This window comes from Anas platyrhynchos, chromosome 15 (assembly GCF_047663525.1).
Source record: "Anas platyrhynchos isolate ZD024472 breed Pekin duck chromosome 15, IASCAAS_PekinDuck_T2T, whole genome shotgun sequence".
Classification (NCBI taxonomy): Eukaryota; Metazoa; Chordata; class Aves; order Anseriformes; family Anatidae; genus Anas; species Anas platyrhynchos.
Window position 1 is genome coordinate 16332997 of NC_092601.1, and position 8952 is coordinate 16341948.

Here is an 8952-nt window from a genome sequence, read left to right on the forward strand (position 1 = left end):
CAATGTCACCCAACATCCCAGCCGGATTTTAAATATTAATCCTTTAAATCCCATGTGGGAGTCTGCAGGGGAACGGCTTCCTATACGGACAGCTTCCTATACGGACAGCTTCCTATATGGACAGGAACTTTTGCACCAGGCTGAGCATCTACAAAACCAAAGACAGCAGCAAACCCACTTTAAACAAGAGCAGAAAGACAGCCCCATTCTGGCCAGGTACTCAAATCAAATTAAATCCCAAAGGCCAGACCGCAAAAGCCTCCCCCAAGCAGGGGGAACCCTCGGTGTTTCACCTGGGTTGGAGAATGGCTACTGATGATGCTTTGGGGTGAGCAGAGATGCTCACTGGGGATTTGGGATCCCCTCCCATCAACCCACGTAGCCAAAAAATACGTTTTTTTTTGCTCATCAGCAGTAATCCACCATGAAAAGGGGAAAGAAACCCCATTGTGCCCTCAGTCCCATACAGCCAGGGCGGCGTTAAACCACACCAAACGAGCAAGCGGATGGGAAAGCAAAGAGAAAAATTGCATTAAAGAGCGAAATCAGGTTAAAAACCCAAGCGTGCACCATAAATACCAGCGCGGGGTGCGTGCGGGCGGAATGGCCGAGCGCATCGAAGCGGCGGCGAAGCGAGGGCGCAGATAGCCCTAAACGCAGACAGCGCCCCTGCAAAAATGCTTTGATTAGGATCTGGGCAGCATTCAGCCCAGATGTTCATTTGTCAATGAAAGAGGGATGGGGGGGAGGTGAGAAAGGCTTTAAATTAATCTTTACAACTAGAAAGGAGCTTGTAATACACACCATATGGGCACCAACGGCCTCCGAGCCCCCCCGGCCCCACCGCGGCTGCCTTGGATCAGGCTGGGGCTGGATCCTCCCTCCCCCCCCCAGCCCTGATTTGCCCCCATCCCAAAATTTCAGCCTGGGGTTTTCCCAAAACAACCAGGGGAACGTGAACCCGAGGTGCTCGGCCCCTTCCACATGTGTTTTAATCCTCCCCCCTCTTACTGTGCACAAAACTGCGACTCCTCTCTATTTTATCACCCCCCCCTTCCCCTCCCGCATCCACATGTGGCTTCTTTTTTTTTATTTTTTTTAACCCCTCCGAGCGGCTGTTTATTAAATGCCATCCAAATTAATCCCCCTAATGGACTCGTCGGCATCACGGCGTGCATCGCAATGAACACTCTGGCACCTCTCGGGGAGCAAACCTGCTGGAGAGCCGGGCCGGCGGTGGTGGCAGCGATGGGGACAGACCTGGGGAGGGAGAAATAAAAAATTAGCTACAAATGCCCAACGTGACGTGGTGGTGACGGGGCTGCGGGCGGCCCCCAGGAGCTGCAGCCCCAGCAGAGCAGCGAGGACGGGAGCTGCTCCTTCGTGGGAAGAGGGGAAAAAACAAAACGTGCTGCTGGGGTAGGATGGATGCGCAGGAGCCCCCATGCATGGAGACATCCTGGGATATTTTTTTTGCTGCTCTGGAGCCCTGGGAAGTGGTGGCAGGAGGATGCTGAGCCCCGTCCCTGCTGCACCCCGATGGTTTGGGGGAGCTGCTCAGCTCCATCCCTCCAGGCTGAGCCCCCAGCAGCTCCCAGCCATCCCCCAGCACCCAGGGGACCCCTGGATGCGGCCGCACGGACAGAAAGCACCCAGGGGGCAAGGGGAGCGAGGATGTCCCCAGGATGGGGACACAGGGAGGTGTCACAGCCCAGGTCAAGGGGACATCAGCCCTTCCTCCAGGAGCTCCGAGGCCCCGAGGAAGGAGGCAGCAGCAGCAGGGGTGCAAGCAGAGCCCTTTCTGCCACCGCTGGGGGCTCGCACGGGGTGCGGAGCAGCGCGCACGGAGCTGGGGAGCAGTGTGGGGTGTGTGAGCGGTGCTGAGCCCCGTCTGGGCCGTGTCCCCCCAGCGGGACGTGTCCCCAGCAGCCCTCCTGTCCCCATCGCACAGGCTGTAGTGACATCTGCTGGGCTCTCGCTCAGGAGCTCCCCACCAAAAATGTTCAGCGCAGACCCTCCGGCACCGCACGGTGCCAGGCCCTTCGCCCTGGGAAAACGGGGGACACCCGGCCCCAAATTGCCCCAATGTGCCCCAAACCTGGCTCCTCGGCACCCCAACAGCTTTGCTGCCAGCCACAAGCCAGCTCCCAGCCAGGACAGCATCGCCACGGGGGTGAAACCAAACCTCCGTGCGCCAGGAGCCACCGGGTGCCCACAGCACCTCGCCACCAGCACAGGGCTCCTGCTGGGAGCAGCGGGGTGCTGGCAGAGCCGAGGGGTGCTGGTGGTCGTGGTCCCCAGGGAGATGGGGCAGGGGGCTCCCTGGGGGCCCAGGAGCTGGAAAAAAAAAAATCAAATCAAATCAAAAACCCGCATCCAGCTTTGGGGGGGGAGGAACGATCGAATGAGGAGCAGGGGTAGGTTGTTTATCTCGAGCTGATTTTGATTTTCTCCTTTCAAATATCAGCAGGATGCTGAGCCTCGCCTCATTATGCAAATAGAAGCAATTAGAGCTCACCCAGGCTCTGCCCACGTGACGGGTTTATGGCACTCGCCGAAATCCTTCCTGCTACACGAGAGGAATAACAACAGCCCCCCGGCCGCGGGCTCCAGCCCCTCGCCCCCCGGCATCCCCACCCGGGTGCCCTTCGATGCCCACGGGGGAGGATTTTCCCCCGAGGAGTCTCCCCATCCTCCAGGGGGACACCAGTCCCACCAGTAACAAGTCCCACAGGGTCCTGGGATGGGGAGAGCCACGCTGGGAGTGTCTCCAAAACCTTTTTCTCTACCCAGCCAGGGGGGACCCCAAAAATGCCTCAATTTAGGGGTGGTGTCCAGGTGGATGCTCTTTGCTGCAGGGTGGCTTCAGCTTCATCAACGCCTGCAGAAAGGAGCAAATCCAGAAGTGTTTCCAGCCAGGGCTGCAGCCTGGCAGAAGCCCCAGCCTCGCGGGTGACCTAAAGTCACCAAATGGGGGTGAAAACCCCCAAAAACTCCTTGCAGCGACACACGCACCTGGCAGAGGGGCACCCACATGGTGATGCGTTGAGGATGCTCTGTGGGGATGAGGAGGGATGGGATGAAGCTGGCACAGTGGCACCGGGGTCGGAGGGTGCTGGTGCCCCTCGTGGGGCACACGGCGACCCGCAGGGACCAGGCACGGACGTAAATCCGGTGCTGCTCCCCTCCACCCATCACCTTCCCCCCGATTTATACCCTTGGAGGGTATAAAATCCCACCTGGAGGCTGCACCCCCAAAGGAACACAGGAACCAGGGTGAGTGAAACACTTCCAGCATCGATCTCCCTCCTCATTTATTTTTTCCCCTTTTTGGATGCAAATGGAAATTGATGAGCCCAGGCTGCGCCTGGGAGGCTCCTCACCTCCAAGGGCATTTTGCTGTCTGCATTCCTGGGGTGAGGGAAGGGCACGGGGTCCCCAATGTCCCCCCCTTTCTGCTGGGTCTCTCGCACATCTCTGTGCTGCTGGAGAGCTCCCAGGCAGCTGGCTCAGCCCGGGGGCGTTTGTTGCAGAGCACGCTGAGACTTCATTACAGGCTGTTTCGTGGTGTCACCACGTTTAACATGTGAGCATCCCGCAGGAATCCCGGGTCTGGATCCCCTCGCTGGGTTCTGCAGGGCCCTGGGGTGGGCAGGCAGCACGGATGGAGCTGGGTTTGGGGTTTGGTCTCCCCCAGCCAGGGCAGCTCCGAAGGATGGGGTAACACAGCGTGGAGAGGGGTTTGCCAAAGCAGAAAATAAATGGTAAAGATGGAGCAGCTCCGTACCTCCAGCGCTGTGCACACGGGGATGCAGGGGTCCGGAGCTGAGCTGGCTTTTCCCCAAATGGCTCGATGCTTCCAGACGAGGAGCTCCAACCCCTGGTTTCTTCTCCCACAGCACGCGAGCATCGGGCAGAAAGCAGAGAGGGGAGATCCGGGTGCACCCCACGTCCCGGCGAAGCCCGTGGGTCTCACCCCGAGGTGCTACAGAGACAAAGAGCTGAGGACCAAGATAAAAATCTCCCCGTGCCCGTATCCACGTCCCTGCAAGCAGCAGGTGTCACATTGCTCCAAACCTCCCCAGACGGAGCCGTGCCTCGAGCAGGGCTGGAGCAGGACGCAGCACACAGAGGAAGGGTTGGAGAGGCTGAGCAGCACCGGCCGCGTCCCTCCTGCAGCAGCAGGAGCAGGATCTGGCCCAGGGGGTGTAGGGCAGGGGCTGGACCTGCCCTGGGGTCAGCCTCTACCCAGCTGCTTGTAGGCAGGGCTCAGGAAGAGTTTTTGGTTTTTTTTTCCTTCCATGACAGAGCGGAGCAAATAATTCATAGCGGATAAATAATTCACAGCGAGTTTAGCCTTCCTCCGGCTGAGGATCGTCTGCGAGCTGTTAGCAATTATCCCGTATTTATTTGCGAGGCAGAGTTTTTAGTTGAATTATTCAGACAAGCCAAGGAAAAGCCCGGGGAAAAGGAGGAGATACCCGAAGCTGCCACTCGCCTTCCTCACCGGAGTCCAGCATGGGACAAGCAGGGGGCTCCATCGTTCCTGCTGTGCCCCCCCTGTGCGATGGGCACCTGGGATCAGAGCCCCCCCAGGGTGTCCCAACCTCGGTGTCCTTCTGCTGACCAAGCAGGAGGGTCTGGAGCACCAACCCGAACACCCAAGGGTGCTGCACAACCACCTCCAAGCACACGGATAACCAACACCCCTAGCTGCATCCTGCATGGATCAGGGCTCACACACTCACCCAGGCTCCTTCCCCCTCAAATTCCTCCTTCCTGCACTACCACGGGACAATCCTCCTCTCCTCCAGAGCCACTTTCCTCTTTCCACAGCTCCCAGTTTGCTCAGGGGGGCTCTCAGCACCCCACCTGCCCTGCGCCCCGCAGCCGCTCCCCAGGGTGCAGGATCTGGAAGGAGCAGCCCCCGTCCCGCAGGGATGCGAGGAATGCCCCACGTCAGCACTTGGCCAGCAATAAATAACTAAATAGTGGGGGAAGGTGGAGGCTGCGGCCCTGGGGGTCTCCAAGGGCTCCCCCCAGCTCCATCCCCAGTATTTTTGGGGCTCTGGGCTGTTGGGGCCACGGAGGTGCTGGGCATGGGGTGCGCGTCCTCGCCACGGTGAGGCAGCTCTTGGAGGAGCCCAACTCCCCCCCCGGGGTGGGGAATACAACACAAAGAGCTTTTGTACAAAAAGCAGATGTTTCTACCTCAAGGTGTGCAAGCAGAAAGAGAGGGGAAGAGAAACGCAGCAGCTCGGAGCTGGGAGAGCAACGCGGGGAGGGAAGGAAGAGGGGGGAGGACAAGCACAGTTGAGCCCCTGTTGTTGGCCCTTTTTGGGGGGCAGAAGGTTCATGACCACCCCGAAGGGCTGCAAAACTATGCCCAAGGAGGGGACACGTCCCTGCCCATGTCCCCACCGCCGTGACCCTGGCTGCGCTCACGTCTCAGCCCCAGCAGCCCTACAACCCGCGGTGCAATCACCGAGCCCCTGCTGCAGGGGAAGCAGCTGCTGCCCTGATGAAAACCACCGGGACACAAAGCTCAGCACCCCCTGCCCACCTCCCCGGCTGGGAACGGCAGCACCTGGGCTGTTATCAGATGGGCTCGGGTACCCCATGCCCGTCACCTGGCTCCAGCACCACGCCGTTTGCCAGCCGGAGGAGGACGGGGCTGCAAACAGAGCCCAGAAAGCCCCCAGCACCTCCCCAAGCTCTCCACATGCTCAGGCTGGTTTTGGGAAGCTTTGGCTCTCTCTGGCAGCCCCCCAGCTCACGGCACGGGTGCTGTCCAGGCACAGGGCAGGGGATGCTGCTCAGGACCAGACCCAGCGGGTGGCGTTGCCTGGAGGCGATGAAGGAACGCGCCCAAGGACGCACCAAGTGTGCTCCTCACATCGGGGAACCAGAGGTTTTCAGCTCCTGAAAGTCACCACGGTGCTGATCCGTATTCACCCAGTGCCAGCCCCAAGCTCCACTTCATTTGGGATTTCCCCGGTACCTTTTGACTTCCTTGAGAAAGGAAAAATCTGTCCTGGGGTCACCGCTGGCTTTGGCACAGAGACATTCCCGTGGCAGCAGCTCAGCAAGGATGGATTTGGGGTACAAGGAGGCAGCCTGCAAGGAAAATAGTGGCACAGGAGGGTCCCCGGTGTGCCGGGATGGCTGGAGCTGTTGGAGAGCCACCGGCGGGTTACAAGCCAAACACAATTTTGAATTGGAGAAGTGTTTCCAGGAGAGGCAGAGGAATACAAATGCCATCGGACCAGACACGGGGGAGCTTCATCTGAAAGGCAAATATTTCAAGGGGAATAAAATCCGGAGAAGGGCAGAGGAGCTCATCCAGCTGAAGCCCAGCACCGGTCCGAGACCAGCAGGACTTGGAGAGGGGGGGAGCTGGAAGTTTCCTCCCAGCCGTCAGAGCGAGGAGACGCTGTCATGGCCCTGATGGAGAAAAAACAGTGTGAGACACCCCAAAACCAGAGCAGGATCCCCTTCCCTGACACGGTCACCAGCCATAACAGCAGACGACAGTCAGAGCAGAGCCCTAACCCCGCTGTAAATGATTAAAATGAGGGGCACCCAGCTAAAGCCTGATTGCAGCGGGCTGCTCGCGCATTTGCTGGGCAGCTGGGCTGTGCTCCTGCAGAGCCCGCAGGGCACGGGTAGGATTATGCTGGAAATGGGGAGATTCCCCCAAATCCTACACCCTGATCCTGGCGGAGGGGTCGCCCTCCCCGTGGGAAATGGGCTCAGAAATTCAACAGGATGGGAAAAGGGAAGGTGGGTGATATTGGGGTTAGGAGGTGCGGCTGAAAACATCAAATTCATCATGGAGAAACATTGCCCTGGGGTTTGAAAGGATAAAACCTGGTGCAAAGATCAGAGCTGCTGCAAGGGGCTGCCTCACTTCGCACCCCGAGTGCCTGAGGGACACGGAGGGACCACGTCAGGGTGCGCAGCAATGGGGCAAGGGGAAACGGTTTTAAGCTACGTGAGGGGGATTTAGGGGAGATGTTAGGAGGAAATTCTTCCCCCAGAGGGCAGTGAGGCACTGGAACAGGCTGCCCGGAGAGGCTGTGGATGCTCCATCCCTGGAGGTGATTAAAACCAGGCTGGATGAGGTTCTGGGCAAGCTGAGCCAGTGGGAGGCGTCATGCCCACAGCAGGGGGTTGGAATGAGATGCTCTTTAAGGTCCCTTCCATCCCGAGCCATTCTGTGATTCCGTGGAAGAGCCAGGAGGCATGAAATATCCCCTTGCCATCCTTGGGACTGTCACCTGCCATCAGGAACGTGGCTGTAGAAGCTCACAGCCCTCGGGCTGCGCCAAGCCCGTGCACACCTGAGAAGCCAGAGGGGACCCCTCTGCACGGCCTCTGCCCTTCTCAAGGGACCAGCAGCTCCAGCAGAGCTTTCCAGCAGCACTGAAGGGAGATTTCCCAGCCCCTCTGGTGGCTCGGGACCTGCCTGGTGCTGTCAGGAGGGTGACTGCAGCCCCAAGGGCAGATTTGCCAGAAACGCACCCAAACGGCGCAGCAGCCACGGGCTGTGTGCGTGCCTGCTGCCAAGAACTGCTGGGGCCTCCGGCACGAGAGGGGCAGCGACTTGTTTCTTCCTCTCGACTTTTCCCTAGTAAATTAAACATAATAACAGTGGTAGTAAAACCCCCTTGGCTTTATCCTCCCCCAGCAGAGCCGATGCAATTAGCAGCCTCCCTGACTGGCAGAGGCATGATTTACTCCCAAAACGGGGCGCACGAAGATGTCGGGGCAGCAGGAAGCTTCCATTTGCCCCCCAACCACGTTCCCCTCCCCGGCCGTTCCCACCACACGGCATCAGATAAGCTCTCCCACCTCGTTTCCTCGTTAACAGCTTTGGGAGGTGCAGCCCCAGGGACAGGTTCACCTGGAGGAGCTCAGACACCTCTCCACATGGAGACCGTGCGCCATCCCATCTGCGGGATGCTCTCCAAATCCAGGCATCCCAAAACCACGCTGGTAGCCAGGACCTGGGCACGAGGTGCTTCAGAAGCAGACTGAGCTGGCTACCCTCAGCCAAAATACCCCGAAATACCCCTTGCACCAGGGAAATGAGTTCCTGTGATTTGCGCAGGCGTGCCAAGGGGAAAAGCGAAGAGGGCTCCGCGGTGCTGCACGGTGCCAGCTCCGTGCCAAGGGCATGGTGCACACTGTGGGATCACCCCGTGCTGCGATGGCTTTTTCAGCAGCCAAGCTGCTGCCCGGACAGCGCAGGAACAGCTGAAACCTCCCCAACCTTTGGGTCCCATCCCAAAAAGCCTCCCTGTCCCCAACAGGGGACGCAGCTGCAACCTCACCACCTCCAGAGCGCTCGGTTGGCCACATCCCAGCACCGTGCCCCGCACAGGGGGGCACCTTTCGGCCCCAAAGGGGACCCCGGAGAGCAGCTCGCTCCCTCTGCCCCCGCAGACCATCCTCCTGCCGTGCTCGGCCAGGATTTCACGCCGAGCTCGCGGGCAGGAGGGGCACGGCCGCGGCGGTGAGCCCCCCGCATCCCGCGGCTGCCATTTGGTCCCCTTTTAAAAGGGCCCGTGTTTGTACTTCAAAACAGCCTGTTCGCCTAATTGCCAAAAAAAAAATGAAAAATAAAAAATAAAAAGAGACACAAAACAACCCTGCTACAATGACTAATTAGCTCGCTCCTGCCTCGTACCCTGTAAACAAATGTATTTGTAACCAATTTGCAAGCACTTTGCATAAGGGGCCCAGAACACTCATGCCTGTTTGATGCATTTTGACATTAATTTGATAATAGCGGCTTAACAAGGAATCCAGGCTCCCTAGCTATAAATATGCTGCTTTTCCACTTCCTTTTATCTGCACAGTGAAATAATGTTGTTTTTCCCCCTGCTGCAATAACCACCATCCAACCCTTTCATGAATGCCCTTTATGTCCTTTAGCATTTTCAAGGC

At 58.7% G+C, this 8952-nt stretch overlaps 1 long non-coding RNA gene across 2 annotated transcripts; it reads right to left on the bottom strand.

The window, feature by feature from the left end:
* Nucleotides 1-1085: 1085 nt before the first annotated feature.
* Nucleotides 1086-7276, bottom strand: LOC110352835 (uncharacterized). 2 transcript variants are annotated; one of them, XR_011803629.1, is made up of 3 exons: nucleotides 6002-7276; nucleotides 3788-3985; nucleotides 1086-1260 (listed from the first exon to the last, which is right to left on the bottom strand). It is a non-coding gene; the product is annotated as an uncharacterized lncRNA (long non-coding RNA). The 2 variants fall into 2 exon arrangements; XR_002402482.4 differs by lacking the exon at nucleotides 6002-7276 and adding an exon at nucleotides 4749-5990.
* Nucleotides 7277-8952: the final 1676 nt, after the last annotated feature.